The sequence below is a fragment of the Callorhinus ursinus genome, unplaced genomic scaffold, assembly GCF_003265705.2.
Source record: "Callorhinus ursinus isolate GAN/ISIS: 27379988/994484 unplaced genomic scaffold, GSC_fseal_2.0 scaffold15, whole genome shotgun sequence".
Lineage (NCBI taxonomy): Eukaryota > Metazoa > Chordata > Mammalia > Carnivora > Otariidae > Callorhinus > Callorhinus ursinus.
The window spans coordinates 40,721,943-40,746,227 of NW_027397077.1; the positions used below are offsets into that span (position 1 = coordinate 40,721,943).

Consider the following 24,285-nt stretch of genomic DNA (forward strand, 5'->3'; position numbering starts at 1 on the left):
AAAAAAAAAAGATAGCAGGAGGGGAAGGATGAAGGGGGGGATATCAGAGGGGGAGATGAACCATGAGAGATGATGGACTCTGAAAAAGAAAGTGAGGGTTCTAGAGGGGAGGGGGTGGGGGGATGGGTTAGCCTGGTGATGGGTATTAAAGAGGGCACATTCTGCGTGGAGCACTGGGTATTATGCACAAACAATGAATAATGGAACACTACATTAAGAACTAATGATGTAATGTATGGTGATTAACATAACAATAAAAAATTTTTTAAAAAGTGGGGGGGCAGAGGGAGAAGCAGACTCCCCTCTGAGCAGGGAGCCTGATGTGGGACTCAATCCCAGGACCCTGGGATCATGACCTGAGCCAAAATCAGATGCTTAACTGACTGAGCCACCCAGGTGCCTCCATGTATGTTTGGAGCCCTCGAGTATCAGTGGTAGGGGACCCAGCCGATGAGCTTCTCTCCCCCCCCCCCCCCCCAGAGCTGGCAGCAATGCCAGTATTTAGGGCTTAGTCCACCTCTCACAGAACAGTAATCAGCTGCTTGAACAGTCCTCCCTCCCTGTCTGTGTATCAAGAGTGCCACTTGTCAACGGTTCCAAGAAGTGGGGCTTGTTGAGCAAAGAAGAAGCTGGGCACCTGGAGAAGACAGGCTAAACAAACTAAGGACAGACCAGAGACTGAAAAACAAGAGAGCTGGGGTGGGGTGGGGAGTGCCACCGCCATCACATCAGCTAAGTGAGTGAGAGGAGAGAGTGGAATGAGCGCTGGCCAAGGAGTTGATGCCACGTCCCTTGTCCCCACAGTACCCTCTTAACCATAGAAGGCAGGAAGGCGTTGAATGTGTTCATGTTCCTGTTTCTTGACCTTTGCAGTGGGATGATATGCTTCGCCTGCCACTATCCAGTAGAAATAGGATCCCAGCCACAAACGTATTTGTAAATGTCCTTGTAGCCACATTTTAAAAAGTAAAAAGAGACAGGTGCAATTCAGTTCAATAGCATATTTTATCTAATCCAATATATCCAAAATACTATCATTTCAACGTGTAACCATTGTTAACAATTATGAAGATAATGATCAGATATTTTACATTGGGGGGCTAAGTCTTCAAACCTGTGTGTATTTTATACTTAGAACCCATCTCAATTCAGACCCACCACATTCAAGGACTTACTAGTCATGTGAGGCTGTGGCCACTTATTGGGTGGCCCAAGTCCAGCCTGTCTGCCTTAGAGAACCATGGGGAGGAGCCAGTTGGGTACCTCGGTGCACCTCTTCATTGTAGGGTCCAATCCTTACAACATGATAATTATGATAATTGAGAATTTACATTGTGGTGAGAGGTTTATGGACTTGACCTTATTTGAGCCACACACCATGTTAGACATGTATTATTAACCCTATATCATTTGTGGGTGAAACAGTTCAGGCACTGAAAGGTCAAACAGTTTGCCTGTGGTCATATTCCCCATTAGTACTGACCTCAGGTTTGGAAAGTAAATCTCTTTGACTCAGAGGTCTTGCACTTATGCATGAAGCATGCTGCCAGTCCCAGGAGTCGTCTCTCTCTCTCTCTCATTCACCTAAGGGCCTTTGCATGCACTGTTCCTGCTGCCTGCAATTTCCCTGCCTGGCTAACTCCCAGTAAGGGAGACACACGTTAAGAGGGATGGTTCTTCTTCAGGATCTTGTCTTGTCTGGGTGTGACCTCTAAGCCTGTGGCAGCCATCTTGAGACCAGGAGGTGATCAGGTTTGAGGATATTCCTGACAGTCGTTAAGGATGTAGGGTATGTGCTATGGTGAGCGCTGTGAATTGTGTAAGACTGTTGAATCACAGACCTGTACCTCTGAAACAAATAATACATTATATGTTGTTAAAAAAAAAAAAGAAGAAGACAGCAGGAACGGAAGAATGAAGCGGGGGAATCGGAGGGGGAGATGAACCATGAGAGACTATGGACTCTGAGAAACAAACTGAGGATTCTAGAGGGGAGGGGGGTGAGGGGATGGGTTAGCCTGGTGATGGGTATTAAAGAGGGCAAGTGTGGTAATGAGCACTGGGTGTTATACACACCTAATGAATCGTTGAACACTACATCAAAAGCTAATGATGTAATGTATGGTGATTAACATAACATAATAAAAGAAAAAAAAAAGGATGGTCAAGCCAAAAGATGCACAGGACTGAAGTCCTTGATGATGTCCTTGAGGTGTTGAATTCAACCCTGGAGCTGCCCTAACTCAGGACTTCTTGTTAGGGTGAGAATATATTTCCTTATTACATAAGCCAAGTGAGTTGGGGTTTTCTGTTACTTTTAGCCTAAATCATCCTAACGATTACACTGTACCATGGAGATATAGTACAGTCTGGGCCTGAGTGGGGAATAGAGCAGAGGCGTGGGCTCTGGCTCCAGCATTGAGGGTTCTGGGACATCTTTTGTGCACAGATTGGATACCACTTCCACACAAAGCCTTCCCAGAGTGCCACCTGCGCCCCCCCCCCCCCCCCCAGCCTCCCAGGAAGTCATTCCTCCTTCCTCTGGACTCTTCTGTCTGTGTATCTTGATAATCCATGTGTGTGTCTTCTCTCCCGGTTGCTTGTGATCTCCCCAAGAGGAGGGCCTGTGTGTCGGTCATTTCTATATCCCCCAGTTATACCCTGCACATAGTAGGTGCTTAAAAATGGGGAATCAATTAATATTAATTAACTAGTTAATTAATATTAATATCTCTACTTCCTATCATAAGAGAGAAGGCATTTCCTCTAAGCATTCCCACTGGCTGACAGATGAGTAAGTCATTTTCCTGCTCTGGGGGTCAGCTTTTCCATCTGTAAAATGGGAAGGTTGAATTAAATCTCCAACTCAAAAAAAACTCCATGACTTGATAGTATTTTATATTAAGGGTCTCCTCTCTGCAGGCCTGTGCATTACAGGAAAGAATCAGACACGTTCCCTTCCATGGAGACACTCAGGGTCTAGGGTGGAGGTTCTTTACCTTTGCAGGGGGAATAGGTCCCTTCGATGGTCTCTCCCCAGAAACACACTCCTGCCCTCTTTACATCTGTGGGCAGTTTTAGGGAATCTACTGAGCTAGACAAAAGCATCCAGCCTCCCCCCCTCACCCCACCCCCCGCCCTGTGCCTTCCAGCCCTGTCCGGAGCTGGAGCTAGGGGGCACAGAATAATAGTGTGTTTCTCAGAAGAGCCTTCAGTGCAGAAGGAGAGGCAGATGTGCCAATAAACCACTGACCTCCAGTCCAAGAGGCACTGCAACAGGCAGGCTCTGGTGACAGCAGGAACTGCTGGAGAATGCAGGGAAAACCCTGTTGCTTGTGTAAGAGTTCGCCAGGTTCTCCTATGAGGAAGACCTCTTGGCGGCCAAGCAGAGGGAACGTGCACCTGCCCCCGGGCTGTGAAAGGGCGCCGGGTTTAATGGAAGCTGAGTAACTGTGCAGCTGGATCAAAGCGGAGATGAACCCGGAGAGATGGTGGAGGGTGGCGGAAGGGACAGAGAATGGCGAGTGGGAGAGGAGCCAAGGGGAAGTGGCCGAGTACTAGATACTTTGGGGCGTGCCATTAGAGTGGGGATCAGAACAGGAAATCTCTATAAAGGTTCATGAGGACCTAAGGTCAGACGTGGGCCTTCCAGGAAACAGGCTGAAAAGTCAGCACAGCCTCAGACTCTGTAGGACGAGGGCTATCTGTAAGTTCAAGGTGTTACCAAGGCTGTCAACTGCCCCCTGAGAGGGAGCCTTCTGGGCAGAAACCTGTCCTCACCGGGCTGGGGTGATGTGCTTGCTGAGCTGCCAACAGGAAGCAGGTCGAGCTTGGAAAAATAAAAGCAGAGAGCTTTTCCCTTTGTGTGGTCCCACGCAACTCTTAACTCTGGCCCTTGTACCCAGCCTCCAGAGGCTGTTGTTAACACTTTGGGAAGCTAAAGGAAATCATTTTCCTGCAGCCCAGGCCCCGGCGGGCCTTCCTTTTTGCTGAAGTTGCTTGGCAAGGTGTCTCCGCATGCCTCCCCTCACACTGGGCAGCACCAGGCCGATAAAACAGAATGCCTTTGAGTAATTCAAAGCTGGGAGAGTGTACTTTCCCTTAATTCGTGTAGTTTTGTACTTCATGGTGGGAAGATCTAAAGGAGCCTTTGGGAACAAATTAACTGGATCATTTCTAAGGTTCCTTCCAGATTTTCCATCCTGATCCTATGTGGTGTCAGCCTCCAGGCTTCCTATACGTTCTGCTGTCCTTTAGCCAGCTGCTCTTTGAGCTAGCTACACTGCTGCATCTGACTCTTCCTTAATCAAAAGGAATGGGGGCATGGAGTGATGGTCCAAGGGCACCTACTGTGTACCAAAAATTGTTTAATCATTTCACAACACTGTGACGTGAGGGTGGGGTATGATTCCCGTTTGACAGACGAATTCAGTGTGGCTCAGGGAGATGTGCACATTAAACAAACATGCAGGAAGGACCTGTGTGATAAACCCTAAGCCAGGAGCTGGAGAAACAGTAGAGGACACGGTGCAAGAGTTTCCCACACTCACGGAGCTTATTGTCTAGCAGAGGAGAGAGGGACCCTAGTGAAATAATCCCACATATAAAGGGTGTTAGGAGAGTGTCGGAGGGGCTAGGGAAGGCTTCCTGGAAGAGGTGACACTTGAGTGCAGATTGGAAGCATGAGTATTAAAGCAGAGAGTCAGGGGCCAGGGGATCCAAGCAGAGGGAAGAGCACTTGCAAAGCCCTTGAGGCAGGAGGGAGCTTAAAGCTTTCCAAGGACTCAGAGGAGTATGTGGCTAGAGCATGGAGGGGATGATGTAAGATCATACTCACTGAATCAGGAAGGGGTAGCCGGGGATCAGCTCTGCATGACCTCCTGAGTCCACAGCGTAGGAAGAGAGGGCATGAGAAAGAGAACAAACTAGATACTAGGTTCTGGGCCAGGTGTTGTCATACATGTGATCTCATTTGATCCCAGAAGGCACCCAGTGGCAAATGTTTTCACCATCCCATTTTTCGCAGGAGAAAACTGAGGCTCAGAGAGAGCAGACCGCTGCAGTCCCACAGCTGGTCAGAGGTAGGGCCAGGCTTCCTGCCACATCCAATTCCAAAGCCCAGGCCATCCTCAGCTTCTCATCTCAGGGGCCTGGACACCCCGGCTACCATCCCCCCACCACCCCTGCCTCGACCCTCCTCTTCCAGGTGTGAGATTTCCTGCAGGGAAAGCCCAGCCCAGCCCTCCTCGGCACCATGTTTTTGGCTTCTGGCCTGCCTCTGTGGCACCGTTGCTTGGAATCAGAGAGGATGAAACTTGGGGTCTGATAACTGTATTCCATTAAGCCTAATTAAGATGCAAATTTGTACAGTTAATGAAGAAGGCAATTTGGAGGCAATTTCGGGGGTGACACAGGACTCTCATCGGTGCCTCTCTTCTCAGGAGGTAGGGCTGAGGATGTGGGAAATGTATGCGCTTCCGCCCCCCCATGCTGCATCTGGCCGTTCTCCGGGGATAAATTCTTCCTGCTGGAGAAGCACAACCCACCCCACGTAGAACACACTGTGCAGAAACTGCTCAGATCACATAATCCCTGATGTAGGGATCCCCTGGTTCTGGGGCCCTGGACCCCCCACCCATGGGCTCTGCCCTGCCCAGGTCCCTCGATGTGGGGCTGGAGGGTCTGAGCAGTTTTCTGGAACCAGACTGCCTGGCTTCAAGTCCTGGCTCCACCTTCACCATCTGGGTCTTTGGGCAAGTTTCTTAACCCGTCTGGGCCTCAGTTTCCTCCTCTGTGAAAGGGGACACAAAGAGCATCACCCGTTAAGGTTGCTGTGAAGACAAAATGAGGCATGGAAAGCACTTAGCAAGCCCCTGGCGCATGAATGTGGGACATTTTTAGTAGCTCAGCCGCTTCCCCACTCTCCCCAAACCCTAGGCTCACAGACTTCTCTCTGCTGCTGCCAGAGGTCGGCTGTCTGGGAGTCAGACTTTACTATTGTCTATAATTATGTTACTTGGTCCCCACAACAATTTACAGATGCAGAAACTGAGGCTCAGAGAGGTGGAGTGACTTGCCCAGGGTCACGCAGCTGGTGTGGTGTGGAACTGGAACTCAAACTATGTCTGTCTGGTTCCTTACCTGATTTTTAAGCTCCCTAGTCAAGTCGCTTTACAATTCCAAGGTGACTGCTGGGGGCCAGGCCCTGTGCCCAGCACCTGGGGCAGAAAACGCTGTCTGTATCTCGAGGGGCATGCAGATTCGTAGGAAGGAGCAGACAGGAGGACAAACAATGCCAGCAGGGTGGAGGTGCTGTGATGGAGGGAGCCCCAGGGGAGTGGAGTGTGGGGCACACTTGGCTGGGGAGTTGAAGGATAGGTGGAAGTCTCTGGAGATTTGCAGGGGAAAGGGCATTCCTGGAGGTGGGGAACAACAGGAGCATTGACATGGAGGTGTGAGATACTTGGGTGTATTGAAGTTAGGGGTCAGGGGTGGTTGGTGGGCAGGGAGTGGCAGTAGTGGGCCGGGGCAGGGGGCAGGGGGAGGCAGGAAAGGCAGGTAGAAGCGAGATCATGCCAAGCCTTCAAGGCCAAGTTAAATCAGAACTCAGCAGAGGTTTAGAGTGGGGTGTTCAAGACTCAGACAGACCTGGGCTGGAGTCTGAGTTTTTCTAACGTACTGGCCGTGTGACCTCGGACAAAACTACCTCTCTGAGCCTTGGTTTCTTAGTCTATAAAATGGAGGGGGGGGTGGTAGTCAAAAGGCCTCCCTTCCAGAGTGGTTTTAAGAAGATGCACAAAGATTAGCACAGTCTTTACAAAGGGAACCTTCAATATGCACACACTGCTCCCCTCGTTTGGGGGGTTGGGGGATGGGGAGCCACTGCAAGACCCAAAGAAGGAGAGTGGCCATCCCTACAGGTCCAGGGGGTCTGTCTAGCCTGTGCCTTGACAGCTGTCAAGAAGGGTGGGTATTGTGGACCACCGAAACTAGGTCAGTGGATAAACAAAAGAGGGAGCTTTCCTCATTCAGAAGTTTATTGTTTAAAGGTGAGAACAGTCTTCCCACTTTGTGGAGCGTACACAGGAGCAAGGCAGAGAAGAATTTAAATCTATTTCAAACTTTCACACTCCCTTCACAATATTTTCATGTCTCTTTACTCCCTGTTCTACCTGTTCTTCCCTTAACACTTCTTTAAATCAATTTTAAATTGTTTTTGTTTTTGTTTTTTTGCATAACTTGTCCTGACACAATACTCTCTATTAAATCAAATGCTTTAAAAAAAAGTCACTTAAAATCTTTCTACCAACGTAAAACCAACTGTGAATTTTCAGGGAACTTTTCTCCAAGGATATATACACTCCTCCAATTTTGCATAATACGGTTACATACCATTCTGTAACCTTCTTAATTTGACAGCCGGGAACATCTTCCCACATCCACAGAGAAAGCCACATCATTACTAACAGCTGCATATGTTCTCAGTGTTCTTATGGGCCAGTACTTAACCAGTCCCATAATGATTGTTGTTAGATAGCTTCTGCTTTTCTAAGAATATAAACAGCTAAGGTGAACACATTTTTTTTTAAAAAGATCTTATTTATTTATTTGACAGAGACTGCGAGAGAGCACAAGCAGGGGGAACAGTAGAGGGAGAGGGAGAAGCAGGCTCCCCGCCAAGCAGGGAGCCTGATGTGGGGCTCGATCCCCGGACCCTGAGATCGTAACCTGAGCCGAAGGCAGACGCTTAACCATCTGAGCCACCCAGGTGCCCCAGTTGAACACCTTTTTGGATGCTGTGGGATGAAGGATTCTCAGAAGTAAACCTGCTGACAAAAAGGAGGTATGTTTTATTTTATTTTATTTTTTTTAAAGATTTTATTTTTCTGAGAGAAAGAATGAGAGAGAGAGAGCACATGTGAGGGGGGAGGGTCAGAGGGAGAAGCAGACTCCCCGCCAAGCAGGGAGCCTGATGCAGGACTCGATCCTGGGACTCCAGGATCATGACCTGAGCCGAAGGCAGTCGCTTAACCAACTGAGCCACCCAGGCACCCAAGGAGGTATGTTTTAAAGACTTTGAGTAAAAAAAAAAAAAAAAAAAAAAAAAAAAAAAAAAAAAATCACGCAACTGCCCCCCTGGAAGAGAGGCCTAATTTACACCACCCCAGCTGTAGGATGCCAGCTTCTGGCACACTCACCTGCCTCGTAGGGATACAAAAATAAAAAAGCCCAATTAAGAAACACAGTTGCCCCTGGAACAACACAGGTTTGAACTAATGAGGCCATTCACATATGGATTTTTTTTTTACAGTACAGTGCTGTAAATGTATTTTCTCTTCCTTATGATTTTCTTACCATATTGTTTTCTCTAGCTTACTATAAGAATACTGTATATAATACGAATATAAAATATGGGTTAACTGACTGTTCACATTATCAGTAAGGCTTCCAGCTAACAGTAGGCTATTAGGAGTTCAGTTTTGGGGGAGTCAAACATGGGTTTTCGACAGCACTGGGGGTCGGTGCCCCTGACCCCCATATTGTTCAAGGGTCCCCTGTACTTAACAAAGAGATTTGGAAATTATTTATTTGTGGTGGTAATTTTTCATTGTGGAGAGATTCTTGATTCTTTTCTTGGCACATCTGATCTGGTAGTAGAACTGCTTCTGGTCTGTATGAAGGGATTTCATCTTATCAGTAGTTTACGGTATTTGGCTAATAATAGCCCTGGTGACTTCCAGAATTTCTTCTGTCTTAGCTCAGACTGCCACAACAAAGTATCGCAGACTGGGTGCATAAACAACAGAACTTACCACAGTTCTGAAGGATGGGAAGCCCAAGATCAGAGTGTCGGTATGGTCTGCTTCTTGGCGAGGGCTCTCTTCCTGGCTTGCAGACAGCTGCCTTCTCACTGCATCCTCACCCGGTGGAGAGAGGACCTTCTGGTGTATTTTCTTCATCTTATAAAGGCACTCATCCCATCATGGGGGCTCCAATCTCACGACCTTATCTAAATCGAATTACCTCCTAAAAGCCCCATCTCCAAATACCATCACATTGGGCGTTAGGGCTTCGACATATGAATCGGGGGGACACAAGCGTTCAATTCATAGCATCGTCCATGAAGACAAGTTTGAGAACCAGAGGGCTAGATCATTGTTTTTAATGTGAGTTTTGTCTCTCCGGTGATAGCCAGTAAACCCAGTTGTTTATTGAAGGCTTGCTACATGCCAAGCTCTCAGTTTGGTACACTCTCTATGTATTGTCTCAGTGGACATCCCTACAAGGAAAGAATTATTAGCTCCATTTTACAGAGGACGATCCTGAGGCTCAGCTAATAAGAGATGGAGCTCAAACTGGGAGGCTGACTCTAATTCCCTGTCCATCATCACTCAGCTACATGCCTAGGTAGACTGTAGGTACAACTTCTGGAAGGTAGGGGTTTGTCTTGCTTGCCTCTGGATCCTATCCCAGTGTCAACACAAGACAGATCACATCCAGTCCAGCTGTTAATGGGTAGAGCAAAGGCCTTAGCCTTAGATGACCAGGATTTGAATCTCCTCTCTGCCCCTTAGCAGCTCTGTGGCTTTGGCTTTGGTTTTCCATCCCTGAAATGCGGTTCATAATCCCTACCCTGCAAAACTGCCTTGAGGACAAAATGAAATAGTGTATGCACCCGGGGCATAGTAAGCACTGAATAAACTTATTATTTTTGGTATATTCATTTAATCCCCCGAAGACCCCGGGATCCCATGAGCAGAGCACCCTGGAGTTAGAGATGGTTCCATGGACTCTCAGAGTATAATACATCATCCGTTCACTTATTAATTCACTCAGCAAATATCTATGGAGTGCCTGTTACGTGCCAAGCATCAAAATCCAGCGGTGAACAAGATAAAAGGCCCGTTACCAAAAAGCTAACCTGCTAGGGGGATTGAGATAGAAGATAAAGTAGCAAGCAAATAAATTGATTCCAATAGTGCTGGGTGCTATGAAGAAAAAAAAAAAAGCAGGGTAAGAGGAAAAATAAAGCAAGCCAAGAAGTTAGAAACAACAAGAGAGAAGGCTTGGGGAAGGAGAATTTATTAGACAGAATGGACAAGGGAGGTGACGTCCGAGCACAGACATAAATTAACTTGAATACACCACAGGAAAATTTTAATTAGCAAATCTGGTGCCTGAAGCAAGCAGCTAACAGGGCTCTCAAACCACTATTGTAAATCCTGAGGAAGGGGTGCCAGCCAGGAGCTCTAGCTAGTGGTCCCCCTGATTCCAGCGATTATAATAATAATAAACGTTGCCCATTGAACTCTTTTGTTTCCAACTGTTAGGGGAGTACCTATTTGCCAACATGGAAATTCAGCAAATTGAGAGATGAAACAGCCTTTCATAATCAGGATTAGACCTTGTTCTACCTTTCACATGAGAGCAGGTCTTGCACCCTCTCCAGTTATGGCCGTCCCAGGGCAGCAGCAGTCCCAGGACGTGGGTCTTCCCGGGGAAGGACCTAGAGAGCAAACCCTGGGCCGTGTTGGTAGCTCACGTCCAGATAATAAATGCAGAGGGTTGGGATGAACATCAGCAAGGACTGGGATTTCCAGATTTTCCTCCACTCGGATTTACCCAGGAGAGTTCCCACACCTGCCAGGAGCCAAAAAGTGCTACTGTGGTCTGAGAAAGGATTTGGGACCACATCCTGGAAGCTTCGTTGCAGAAAGATTGGGCTCTTAGTGCTATTCCTAGGGTTTGGGGTGGTGTTTCTCAGACCACTCATATCAGAATCATCGAGGATTCCTTTTTAAAAACTCTGGCCTCTTGCCAGACCTCCGAGGTCCAGTTCCCTGGAATCTGCCTTTTAACAGGCTCCTCAGAGGTTCCTATGCCCTCCAAAGTTGGGGGGATGGTTGGTTGGTGGGGCCACCCATCAGAGGAATATTTGCAACCGCAGGATGATCCTAGGACCACCAGTGCATGCGCCCTACTGTCAGATGGCACTTCCCGGGCAGGCTGGGGGTTGGGGACCTGGCCACATCCTCAGGTTTGTATTTTTGTCTCAGAGAGAACTGCAGCAGGAAGGAAGGCAGGAATTTCAGGAGATGCTTTCTGTCATGCTGTGAGGCAATGTGTGTGAGAAGTCTCTGCCATACTTCTAATGAGAAGGAAAAAGAAAAAAACTTTATATATATATAAATATATCCAGAATATATATATATATATATTCTGGAGGCAAATGTGTGACTTTCAAATGGATTGTTTTCCAGCCTGTACACAATTTTCATTTCTCTCCAGTGAGTCATTACAGAAATTGCCTTTTCTCTCTGCCTCTAGGACACATTTCATGGAGGGGCTCAGACCTCCCCAGGGACAGGCCTGGGAAGCTTACACTTTGCCAAGTCCAGTTAGAGGACCCACTCAGGTCACCCCAGCACCCCAACCAGTCCTGTGCTGTGGGGGCCACAGAGCCTCCTGACAAGCAAGGGGATGGTCATGCCAGCCCTGTAAGCTCAGATCTTGTTATCTCTTGTTTTTGTTTTGTTTTGTTTTGTTTTGGCTGTCTGGCTGCCATCCTGCTGGTTTTAATGAGAAAAATGTCCGCAAGTACCTTTTGGCACTCATTCAAGTAACGATCCGAAAGTGTAGCATAGTAATGAAGAGCATGGGTTCTAGGAGCCGTCCTCCTTTCATTGTGCTGGTCACCATGCGAAGAACTTAAATGCATTGTCTCATTTAACATGTAAACCTCTATAAACATGTCCATTTTAAAGACTTGGAAACTGAGGCTCAGAGATACTAAGAAGCTCAAGGTCACACAGTTAGCAAGGAACAAAGCCAGGCATTCATTCCTGGGAGATGGGCCCCATCTCCCTCAAAGTCGAAACCAAAGTATCTGCCATGTCTGTAAGGCCCCAGATGATCTCAGCTCTACCACCTCTCTGCCTTCATCTCTTACTCAGCTCCAGCCATACTGATGTCCTGGGTGTTTATCAAACATGTCAAGGATGTGTCCACCCCAGGGCCTTTGCCCAGGCTGTTCCCTCCTCCTGTCATGCTCTTTGTCCCAGATCTTTGCCTGATTCATTCCCTCACTTCCTTCAGGCCTCTACTCAGATGCCACCACATCACCCTGATCATCCTTTATACAATAGCACACCTACCCTAGACATAATTATCCCCTTGTTTTCTCTCAAAGCACTTGTTATCACCTAATGTAGTATTTATTTACTCTTTTTTTAATGAACTGTGTCTCCCCACTGGAATGATAGCTCTTTGTGGATGGGAATTGGTCTGACTTGATTCCTGCTATTTTCCCAACATCTAGTATATGTCTAGTATATTATAGGCCCTAATAATGATTGGTTGATTGATTGATTGATTGATTGATTGAAGGAATGAATGCCTGGCTTTGTTCCTTGCTAACTGTGTGACCTTGAGCTTCTTAGTATCTCTGAGCCTCAGCTTCCAAGTCTTTAAAACGGACATGGTTATAGGGGTTTACATGTTAAATGAGACAATGCATTTAAGTTCTTTGCATGGTGACCAGCACAATGAAAGTCCTCAATAATGATGATTGACCTTAGACGATTATTACTTAGACAAACAAATTCAGATAGAATGTGCTAAAGAAAATGAGAGAGGTGTGCAAAAGGCTGTCCTTTTGAGAGATGACAGAGGTTCTGAGCAGGCCAGGTAGCAGGAATCAGGAAAGCGTCTCAGGAGGGGTAGCCCTTGGGCTGGGCCTCTGGGTTGGGCAGGATCTCAGTTGGTCAGTCCTGATTTTGTAGAACAGTGGTGCAGGACCTCTTTCAGCCTTGGTTTCCTTATCTGGAAAAGAAATCATAATAGTACTTAGCCCCTAGCATTGTGCTGGCCATTTAGTAGGAGAATGCATGTCATCCCCTGGCACCACACCCGGACCCTTGTACGAGCTCTCAGTGTGAGTTGGTGGTCCTGGAAAGAAGCAGACCTGGGTATAAGAAGCCCTGAGTGCTGTCTCCACCTCTGCCCCTGACTTGCTGTGTGATCTTGGCAGAGTCGCTTCTCTGAGGTCTGACGCCTCCTGATTCTCCTGAAAATCCCATTCCCCGTAAGAACTGTCACTGAGGTGGGTTAGGCTGCCTGCTGGAACCTGGGGTGCTCCGGGCTGAGCCTGCCCATACTTGTGTTTCCTCCAAACATGTGGAGCTTCCAGTGGCCCCGGGAAATAGGCAGTGAGAGGTGTGGAATCCCCAGCGCTTCCCGAGCCTGCCCGTGGCAGGTGAAAATGCGCCGGTGACACAAGGCAGAGACAGTAAATTGCTTTCTGGTGTTTTATGTAGGGGACATGGTGCTGCTTTTACCCTTCTAGGCTTGGGCTGCCTCCTATAAGCTTTGTTTGCCTCTACTGCCTTTACCAGGTCGTGTGAGCTTAAAGAACAGACAAGTGGAGGGTAATTACCTGGGAACGGTTCCCTGCCTCTCAGAGGGTCACTTTTCCTAGCCGGTGTCCTTCGTGATCCTGCTTCCCCGGGAGCAGGAAAGAGATGACCAACCCCGATTCCTTGACTGAACTGAGAGGAGAAATCAAGGCAGATGGTGTCACTGTGGTTGCTGCTCCCTGAAGTATCTGGAGGTGGGAATATGAGCTTGTAAGAAAATGTAAAATGTAACAATTCAGTGCATACCCTACATCTACTAGGCACTCACATTCAATCTGCCTTGAATTCCCAGGAAGATTCCCTCTAAAGATCCCCTTCAACTGACGAATCCTTTCATGTTAGACACCCCATCCCAGAATGTTGCAAGGAGTTGCTTGGCCAGAACTTTTTCATCTTACAAAACTGAACCTCTGTACCCAGCAAACACCAACTCCCCATTCCGCCTTTCCCCAGCTCCTGCAACCATCACTCGGCTTTCTCTCTATAAACGTGCTTTAACTATAGAACTACACAATGTATATCTTTTGTGACTGGCTATTTTACTTAGCACAATGTGCTCTAAGTTCATTTTTGTTGTAGCAAGGGTCAGAATTTCCTTCCTTTTTGAGACTGAATAATAAGTATTCCATTGTAAGTAGAGACCATACTTTGTTTATTCACTCATTTGTTGATGGACACTTGGATTGCTTCCACCTTTTGAATAATGCCACTGTGAACATGATTATATCAGTTTCTCCTTAAAATCGCCCATTAATCCTATATGCCAATGATTGTGTAGTTGTTCTGATGGCGTAGGGCACTAACAGTCAGCCTCTCTTCAACACCTATGCCCTAGGCTCAGGAACTGGGGAAATAGCAACGCAGCTGGAGGCAGGGGCCAGGGTGGGGGTGAGGGACAAGTCAGGGTTGGGCCAGGACAAGGAACCAGAAACATGCTGCATATTCACAGCTGTAACTTCCCTAGATTAGGAAGGTTCTCTTGACAACCATTTATGAAGCAGATGCCCGTGTAGGAAAAAGATGGCAGGCTGACAGGAAGGTACAGTGGTCCATGTTGCTGTCTGCTGACATTCTCTGTAGCCAGGGCCAAATTACAAACAAGTCTAGGCAGAGCAAGTGGTACTCTCTATCCAATGTGGTGTCAAGGCATTGGGACGCATCCGTCCTCCATCTTGAGACAACCCTACCTCTCCCTTCCAGTCTAGGGGCCTCAGGTTCCACCATTCAGGCACATTAGACATACAATAATAGTTGTCCAAATGTGTCAGAAAGGGCTTTCCCTTTACAGAGCCAGTCTCTTAAAATGCAAATGTTCCTTAAAGAGCAATATGAATTTTATAGCCGTAAAGACCTTTAGGGTTCATCAAGCACAGTTGTTATCAAACTGTATTCTGAGGGGTTTCTGGGGATTCTGGGACAAAGAGGGAGGGGAAGAGCCAAGCAGATGGGGCTCTGGGACCTTTACTCCTGTCTTCCAACCAGAGCAACCCGCTTTTATCTGATTATAAATTTTTGTAAGAACCAGTAGTTGTGCTACCGAGAAAACTGGTGGGAGGTTTGAAAGCCTCTGATCTAGTGAGACCCCGTTGTTTTAACAGAGGAGATCCAGAGAGGTTGAGAGAAGTATTCAAAGTCACACAGCAAATTCATTCAACAAATATTAACCAAACACCTACTATGAGCCAGATGCACTGTAAACAAAGATGAGCGGACAAATCCTGTGCCATGAAGAGTGGGCTCTTCTCTCTAGGATGGCTCCTCTGCAGATTTGCAAAGGATGGGGACTGGATGCATGGGGAGCTGTCAGCAGAGAAGGGGACAGCCTTCCCCCTACCCACAACGTGTGCCTGCCAGATTATCCTCATACCCCACATCCGAGTGATGCCATCACTCCGGTCATGCCAAAAGAGACAGACATGTTCTCATTAGTAGACTGTTCCCCCACCCTATCGTTCCATCCCTGATGAAGCCCTGTGAAATGACCTGCTGTGCACCAAGCAGTGCTGGCAGATGAGGCTGTCAGACTGATGGGGACATGGCTTCTGCTGCCAAAGAGCTTCCTGGAAGGAAGGTGTGCTGGCAAATGCCACGGGGAGGTGGATCCAGGTGGCAGCAGGGCCCCTCCCATCCCAAACTGAGGACCTAGGGCCCCCACACTCTTTTATTAGCTCTGATCATTTTCTTGTAGAACCCTTAGGATTTTCTAGATATAAGATCCTGTCATCTGCAAATAGAGAAGTTTGACTTCTTCCTTTCAAGTCTGTGTGCCTTTATTGCATTCTCATGCCTAATTGCTGGGCTGTCTTTAACTTCATTTCTTTTTGGCTAGGCAAGGACCAGGCCTGGCTGGGGTCAGAGGAAGGGACTGACTACCCTTTGGAGGGCCGGACAGACATAGCCTTGTGAGTGCCAGGACCGATCTCTCAAGCTCCACTGTGACATGAGCTCCCAGGCTAATGAGCAGAGGGGAGAACATTGGGAAATGCTTTTCTGCAGCACTCGTAGCTGGAGCATATTTCTAGAGCGTTCAGTAACTGTTTATTGAGCGGCTCCCTCGTTCTTGGGGCTGAGGACACAGAGATGACTCAGACTTCTATTTGGCACCTCCGGTCTAATGAAAAGTCTGGTCAGTAATTAAGGAATTACAACCCAGCTCGACAGGGGTTACAACCGAGGTCTGTACAAAGTTCAGAAAAACCCTAGAGAAGGAAGCCAATGAACCCTGTCTGGTGGAACTGAGAAAGTCCTAGAGGAAGTGACATCAGAGCTGGTTGTAAAGAATTAATTGAATGTGTTGTCAGGCTGAGAGGGAAGGAACAGGCAGCCCAGGCAGAGAGAGCAGCATTTGCAAAGGTCTGGGGGTGTGCGAGAGCCAAGTCTGTGGAAGCAACGTGGAGTCCCAGAAGAGGAGGCTACGTGGGCAATTGGGTCCGTCCCAATGGAAACAGTTCTTGTGCAAGGTCAAAGGTTTTAACATGCCACCGCTTGGCCCTGTCCCTCGGTTTCCAGAGTGGAATCTGTCTTTGAATGCTTGTCTCTTGGGCTTCTGTGGTGCTGATTGGAGTAGTTTACAGGCAAAGAAGAGAAAGCACCGTGAAAGCAAAGTGGATTTCTGTTAAAAATGCAAGGTGCCTTCAATAGGTCAGAAAGATTGGAGTGTGGATGGGAGAAAGAGTAAAAGTGGGAACCAATGCAAACTACAGTTTTTGAGAGGAGAAGGAGAGATTTGATGGCAAGCAGCTGACATGGGAAGTGGCACAGTAGGGTAACAGGTGGGACAAGAGGTGCTTTAGGTTTCTTGTGGTTTTTTTTTTTTTTCCTCTTTAAGAGTCTCCGGAAAAGGTTTAAGTTATTTTCCATCTGTTTTCTTCTTGGATGTTGGACTTGAATTTCTTCTGAATGTAGTACCATGGTTAGCCTGGACACAAGACAGCCCCGTTCCATTTGGGTTACCCTTGTATTATACATAGCAGGGGGGTCCTGTGTATCCTGTCGCGGCCCCAAAGCCGTGGCAAGCCATTAGAGTTTCCGTAGCAGAAAGAGGTGATTGGATGTGTGGTTTTTAGAAAGATTATCTGGCTGCTGCATGTAGGGTGGGCTGAGGGGACCCAGATCAGAATCAGGATGCTGTTCGGAAGCTGTTAAACAGTCGAGCAGATATATTATCAAAGTCTGAACCAGAACAGCAGTGGCACAAATGGTCATTATCTCTGCTTTTCAGTAATCTGTGGTGCAAATCTTAAAGCAGCTCTAAGTATGAGAGGGCAGCCACTCATTTGGGAGGGAGGGGAAGTTCTCTTTAAGTGTGAGGTAGTTCAGATCGTAATCATATCCTAAGGCCTTAGATTTTCTTTGAGTAAATACACACCCAAAAAGAAGTTATTTAACTAGCACAGGGTTTCACCTGTGAGACTCACCTGTCGCTTCTGCAGTGCTTAGAGAGATCTAGACAGGACCACTTTCTTTTTGCTCTGTGACTCACTCCTACCCTCCGGGAACTTTCTCTCGGAATTTAGAGAGTCTGTCCTTACATTTGCCGAAGGAAGCAGCCAGGAGTAAGGTTTGCTGTCAGCCACTGGGGAGATGGTTGCTGTTGGTACTGGCCAATTAACCAGCAGGACAGAAAGTTCTTGGCCCAACAAGGACACAGCCCCAGCTTTCCCAAAGGCACACTGGAACAGGGGGAGAAGTGGGAGTCTTACTCACGTTTCCCTCTCCAGCAGCATGGCCTAGCATAACACCTGGTACCGCGTTATTGCTTAATTAATAGTTCCTGAATATATTAATGAATTAGCATACCATGAAACCCTGAAAATGGTCATGTTGGCTCAGCACTGTGATGTGTTAAAGAAAGAATTCTTCCATTCACTCATTCATCACTTACTGAGTTCCTCCTACCATTCAGCTTTGGGCTAAGCAATGCAGTCTTGGCTGCATCTGGAGAGTTTTCAAAAATCCCGATAATCAGATCACACTTCATACCAAGAAAATCAGAATCTTGTCTGAGGGTGGGAGCCAGACATTAGTATTTTTTTTATTTTTTTAAAGATTTATTTATTATTTATTAATTTGGGAGAGAGTGAGCGAGAGAGCACTAGCAGGGGCGGAGAGAGAGGGACACGCAGATTCCCTGGTGAGCTGGGAACCTGACGTAGGGCTCAATCCCAGGACCCTGGCAGACGCTCAACTGACTGAGCCACTCAGGCGCCCCTAGGATTTTTTTTAAAACTCCCCATGGGATTCTAACATGCAGCCACGGTTAAGAACCTCTGGGCTACGTTCTGGAATAATAGGTGACTATCATATTTCTCCTGCCCTTGTAAGGGTCAAAGTCTAAGTGAAGGATACCTGAATTCATTCATTCATTCATTCAGTCAGTCAGTCAGTCAGAATACAGAGCATTAAATGCCTCAATAGAAATATGGGGGATGCCTGGGTGGCTCAGTCAGTTGAGGATCTGACTCTTGGTTTCAGCTCAGGTCATGATCTGGGGGTCGTGAGATAGATCCCTGCATCGGATTCCTCACTCAGTGGGGAGTCTGCTTGAGATTCTCTCTCTCTCCCTCAAATAAATAAATAAATCTTTAAAAAAATAGAAATATGGAAACAATACTGTGGGAACCCAGAGGAAGGAGAGCTTTGATGTAGCTAAAGATATAGGAAAGCTTCAAAGAGGAAGGAACTTTTAAGATGAGTTTTGTATGATAAACAGAAATTCAGGGGTGCCTGGCTGGTTCAGTCAGAAGAGCATGCGACTCTTCACCTTTGGATAACAAGTTTAAGCCCCCCATTGGAGGTAGATAACCTAAATAAATAAATAAATAAACTTAAAAAATGGTAGGTCATCATCCTCCTTCCTTCTTTCTCTCCCTCCCTTCCCACCTTCCTCCCTTCTTCCTCTTTTCTTCCCATCTTCTTCTTAAAGATTTATTGAGGGGCGCCTGGGTGGCTTAGTCGTTAAGCAGCTGCCTTCGGCTCAGGTCATGGTCCCAGGGTCCTGGGATCGAGCCCCACATCGGGCTCCCTGCTCAGTGGGAAGCCTGCTTCTCCCTCTCCCCCTCCCCCTGCTTGTGTTCCCTCTCTCGCTATCTCTTTCTCTGTCAAAAAAATAAAATCTTTAATAAAAAAAAATAAAGACTGATTGATTTTAGAGAGCATGCACAAGCAGGGGGAGGGGCAGAGGGAGAGGGGAGAGAAAGAGAGAGAAAGAAGCAGACTCCTCAGGGAGCTCGGACCCTGAGATTATGATCTACGAATCAAGAGCCGGATGCGTAGCCGACTGAGCCACCCAGGTGCCTGGCTTCCTGTCTTCATTATCAACCTGTATCAACCATCCCCCTCTTTCTTCTTCTCATTCTTCTCACCTGGTTGTTGCGGGCAGACTCTGAAGTAGGCCCAGAAGGAGAGAATCATATACAAAAATGAGGTCCCCGCTCCAAAGGCACATCCTCTTCCAGGAGGAGGGAATCACATGTGCAGAGCCCAAAGGCTGAAAGAACCCGAGGGGTCTGGGACCAGTGACTTCATGTTTACTAGAGTAGAGTGGGTCAAACATGAAGGAAATATCATGCCAGCCGTCTAAAGGGTTTGAACTTTTCCTTAAAGGCATTTGGGAGCAAAATGATCTCGGGCAGTGCTTACCACATTTTAGGTGGTACCTGAAGTGACTATAAATTGTAAACAGTCGTGGCGTTGATTAATACTGACTCACATTGGTTTTCGATTCTTTTGATTACCCACAGGAGAGTCTCAATTTAGTGCTGGTAGATCTTTAATACCTATATTATAAGTACCCATGTTTTTGTTTTGTTTTGTTTTGTTTTGTTAATGAAGAGCCTTCCTCAAAATATCTGGCTAGAATTTAATCACCTTGTTTTGTTGTCATTGTATTTATTCTTATGGAAAGCTTCTATAGATGACAAAAAACAGATGACTGGCTTCTTATATGTTATAGTAAAATAAACTTAAGCTTTAAAAAAAGTAGATCTGTTAAAAATATATATAAAGGAAATGATGGCATAAGAAACACATAGATCCAGCAAAGATTATAATGCGAGTAGGTAAATAACTGGAGGAGAGATCCAATTCATCAATTTTCCTTCTATGGGTCATGCTTTTGGTGTCAAGTCTAAGTCCCCTTTGCTTAGCCCTGGACCCTGAAGACTTTCTCTGAGTTTTTCTAAAAGTTTTATGGTTTTACTTTTTACATTTAAGTCTGTGAACCATTTTGAGTTAATTTTCTTAGGTTCTGAGTGAGGTTTAGTTTTTTGCCTATGGATGTCCAACTGGTCCAGCACCATCTGTTGAAAATGCCCTTTCCCCAGTTAAATTGATTTTGCGCCTGTGTTAAAAATCTCTTGGGCATATTTATTATGCAGGCCTGTTTCTTGGTTCTCTCTTCTGTTCCACTGTTCTGTGCCTACCCCTCAACCAATACTATAGTCTTGATTACTGCAATAAGTCTTGAAATCGGATAGCCTGATTTCATTTTAATCATTTCATTTTTCTTTTGAAAAATCATGTAGCTACTCTAGTCCTTTGTCTTTCCATATAAATTTTAGAATGGTCTCATCCATATCTGTAAGACACCTTGCTGAGATTTGAACAGGAATTGCATTAAATCTGTACATCAATTTGGGGAAAGTTGACACATTTACTATGCTGAATTTTCTACTCCGTGAACACTGTATATCTCCCCATTTATTTAGATCTTTTATTTCTTTCATCAGCATTTTGTAGTTTTCAGCATACAAGTCTTGTACAAGTTCTTCTTCTGAGAATGTATTGATTTCCCTTCGTTTCCTAAGGGTATTTTCACCGAGTGTGAGATTCTGGGTTGACATTTCTTTTCCTTTGGCTTCTGAAATATTATGTCACTTCCTTCTCATCTCCACATTTTCTGATGAGAAATCTACTGTCATTCTCATTATAGTAAGGTGTTTTTCTCTGGCTTCTTTCAAGATTTTTTCTTTAAAGTTTAATTATTTGTTTATAAGTTTAATTATTACGTGTCCTGGTGTGGGTTTTGAGAGGAGGTTATCCTGTTTGAGGTTCACCCAGCTTCTTGATGAAGGTTTATGTCTCTTACCAAATTTAGGAAGTTTTCTTCCAGTACCTTTTCATCCGCACACTCTTTCCTGTCAACTTCCAGCACTATGCCTACATGAGTGTTAAGTCTTGTTAACTCAGATCTCTGAGACTCTGTCCTTTTTTTTTAGCTTCCAGTCTATTTTCCTTCTGATTTTAAGTTTGGGTAATTTCTATTGTCCTGTCTTCTAGTCCACTGATTCTTTCCTCTGTTCCCTCCATCTTGATGTTGAACCCAACCATTGAGTTTTTATTTTAGTTACCAGATGTTTTGGTTCTAAAATTTCCATTTGGTTCTTCTTTTTTCTTCTATTTCTTTGCCCAGACTTTCTATTTTTTCCTTTGTTTCAAGGATGTTCCCATTTGCACATTTTAACCTTTTTATGGTTACTTTAAAGTGTTTGTTGGGTCATCCTTGCATCCCTGTCATCTTGGTATTGGTATCTATTGATTGCTTTAAGAAAAATTCTGTATGAGCTCTTCCCAGTTTTTCATATGAGAAATGATTTTCAACTGAAATGTGGGAATTTTAGATGGGCATTTGAGACTCTGGATCAAATATAAGTCTTCTCTTTTATCTGGTGTTATGAGACACTGCTCTGCCAGGGGAAACAGGAGGCAGTGGGATGAGGGTGTGCCACCACCTTATTACTTCCTGGTGGGGGTAGAAGTCCAGGTTCCCCCCTCAGCTTCTGTGACACCTGAAGGGGGAGGGGTCTTCATTACTCATGAGCAGCGATAAGTTCTGGCTCTCTACCAGGCCTCCGGGAATAACTCCCTGGCTGAGAGAGGTAGAAGTCCCTCCTTACTGCTCCCCATGTGGCCTCTATTGACTCTGGGGGGTGGGGTGCAGGGCTTATCTCTACCTGATGAGGATGAAAGTCCTTATTAGGTACCATAGGGACAACTCCCCAGCAGGAGGGTCGGGTCACCTTGTATTCTGACGAGGGCGGAAGTCTTGGCTCCACTCAGCCTCTGCTGGCCAGGATCAGAATGGGACTCTAGTGTTTTCTGTGGTGTTTGGCTGCAAGCAGACCAGTTTTAGTCTAAAAGTTTTCTATTTTGCTAGGCTGCCCCTTTTCTGGTCCTTTGGCTAGACGCAGCAGACTTTTGTTGGGGCTTTTTTATTTTTTTGTCTGTACCCATTAGTGTTCCTGAGCTGCCAATCTTTGTAGCTCAAAGGCTCAGATATATATATGGCCAAATAAAAACCCAGGGAACTCATCACTGTGTCATCCTTTGGGTCCTGGGATTCCTAGCTGGTCTGCCTTTGCCTCTCCACCTTTTAGAGTTGTCTTATGTTTGTTTTAAATATAGTGTTCAGGGGTTTTTGTTTTTGTTTTTGTTTTTTATTGTACTTAGCAGAAAAAATAGGGAAAAGTACCTGTACTCAGTCTTCCCTGAAACAGATGTCTCAGTATGTCTTCCCTGAAACAGATGTCTCCAGGTAGCCAAGGTTGAAAACCACTGATAATAGGCCATGAATTCCATGAGCCCTGGGGTTATGTTTATCTGTCACCTATCAGAACATCTCTGCCTGATGCCTCGATAAGGAGTTTTTGAATGGATGGATCGGTGGAAGGAAAAGAGGATGGACGGATGGATGGATGGATGGATGGGTGGATTGATGGACGGATGGGTGGATGGTTGGACGGATGGATGGGTGGATGGATGGACGGATGGGTGGATGGATGGACGGATGGGTAAATGAATGCATACGAGAATGGAACGAGCAGCCAGACTGATTCACTCTCACCTATGCTCCTGTACACACATACTTCAGTCAGTCTAGAGACAAGCCTGGCCCCAGTACCAGTAGGAGGCTTGGCCAGCAGGTGGTGCCAAGGAGCCCCAGGTGTGATGCTGGGAGGACGGCTGCACAGTCAGGCAGGGGGTCACTTGACTGAAGGGGACAGATATTAAAGAGACTCCCAATCACCTAGGAGCTCTCTCTTGTAAACATCTCATCTGCTTCTCCTTTCTCTACCACCAGCTCTTTTATTTACTTCAATATCATACATAATTCTTTTTTTCTCAAGAAGGAAACAGTCTGGATAACTTTGATCTTTGAAAGTGCCTTTCTCAAGGCTTAATCTCCGGGGATTTGGAACGAAAATAAAACATTATTCATAGTGTCTTGAAATGATATGTGTGTATATGCTGGGCCTGGTGTTGTGGACAGTGTCCTTGTCAAATGTTAGCGCAGATGTTTGTAGTTCCAGTGCCGTGAAATCTTTACTTGTATTTATTTCTCTTTCTTTCTTACTGTAGTGAAAAGGTGGGTGGGTTAGGGCAGGGGGTCTGAAGCCCCTTCAAATAGCCTAGAAGGCGGGTGTCACTTGGGCCATTAAGGGACTTGTTCTTCAGTCATCTTTGGATCTTAGTGCAGGATACCAAGCCCTATAAACTCCAGAAACCTGTTTCCACATCATTAAAATGGGGGTAAAAATAATTCCTTTATCATAACTGGCACTGTGAGGATTCAATGAAGCAACATGGAAACCCTCCCAGCCCAATGCTGGTATGTAAGGAAGCCTTTGAAATACTATTTTTCTTCTCATTCGTTGCTTTTCAATGTCAGAGGGTAAGAGAGAATGGAGCTGGGCTTTTTATACTTCTTTTGTTTGCCATTTAGTGATAATTATCCTTCGGCTTCCCATTCCTGGCCTAATTGCAAAATCCCAGCCTGTCACACCAGGGGTGGGGCTTGGGAAGAGCAGATAAACAAGTCCAACCTCCCAAACTCTTAAGCCAAATTATAAAATGAGAGAGGATCATGGAAGCACAGGAGGAAAGAGTTGATGTAGCTAAGTCATGTCCACTCTTCCGCTGCTGAGGATTAAGAAGTTATATGTAACATCTCACTGTGCCCCCTCTACAAGAAACCATGTTATCTAAAACTTAGTTCCAGCTAAAGCTGTCTTTCTGCTAAGCGACTGTTTTGCTTTTATTCAAATGACACTAGAATCTCGTAATTGATCCTGTTTTTCCTCTTTGCTCTGGCTCCTGGGAAGCTTAGAGTCAAAATTGTGACCCAACTCCAGTGGCTTTTTAGGATCTGCCCTTAGTTTCAGCCTTATTTCCCTAACGCCCCTTTATTTCCCTTAAAAAAAATTCTAGTGCCTGGTAAGTATTTTGGGGAGCAATACAGGTTTTTAAAACAGACAGAAGTCTGGAAACCTAGACAGCCTCTTGCTTGGACCACTGAATTTCTTTCTTTCTTTCTTTCTTTCTTTCTTTCTTTCTTTCTTTCTTTCTTTCTTTCTTTCTTTCTTTCTTTCTT

General features: G+C 46.0%; 1 protein-coding gene across 3 annotated transcripts in view; it reads left to right on the top strand.

Moving 5' to 3' along the window:
- The window catches only part of HRH1 (histamine receptor H1), an 80,636-nt gene that overhangs the window by 45,240 nt on the left and 11,111 nt on the right, over positions 1-24,285 (top strand). For 2 of the 3 annotated variants that reach the window (XM_073901651.1, XM_073901652.1), the window contains exon 2: positions 7,616-7,843. The gene's annotated coding sequence lies outside the window, so the exon portion shown is untranslated. Of the gene's footprint in view, positions 1-5,376; positions 5,445-7,615; positions 7,844-24,285 lie in introns of those variants that run through there. The other variant, XM_073901653.1, reaches the window with a different exon arrangement.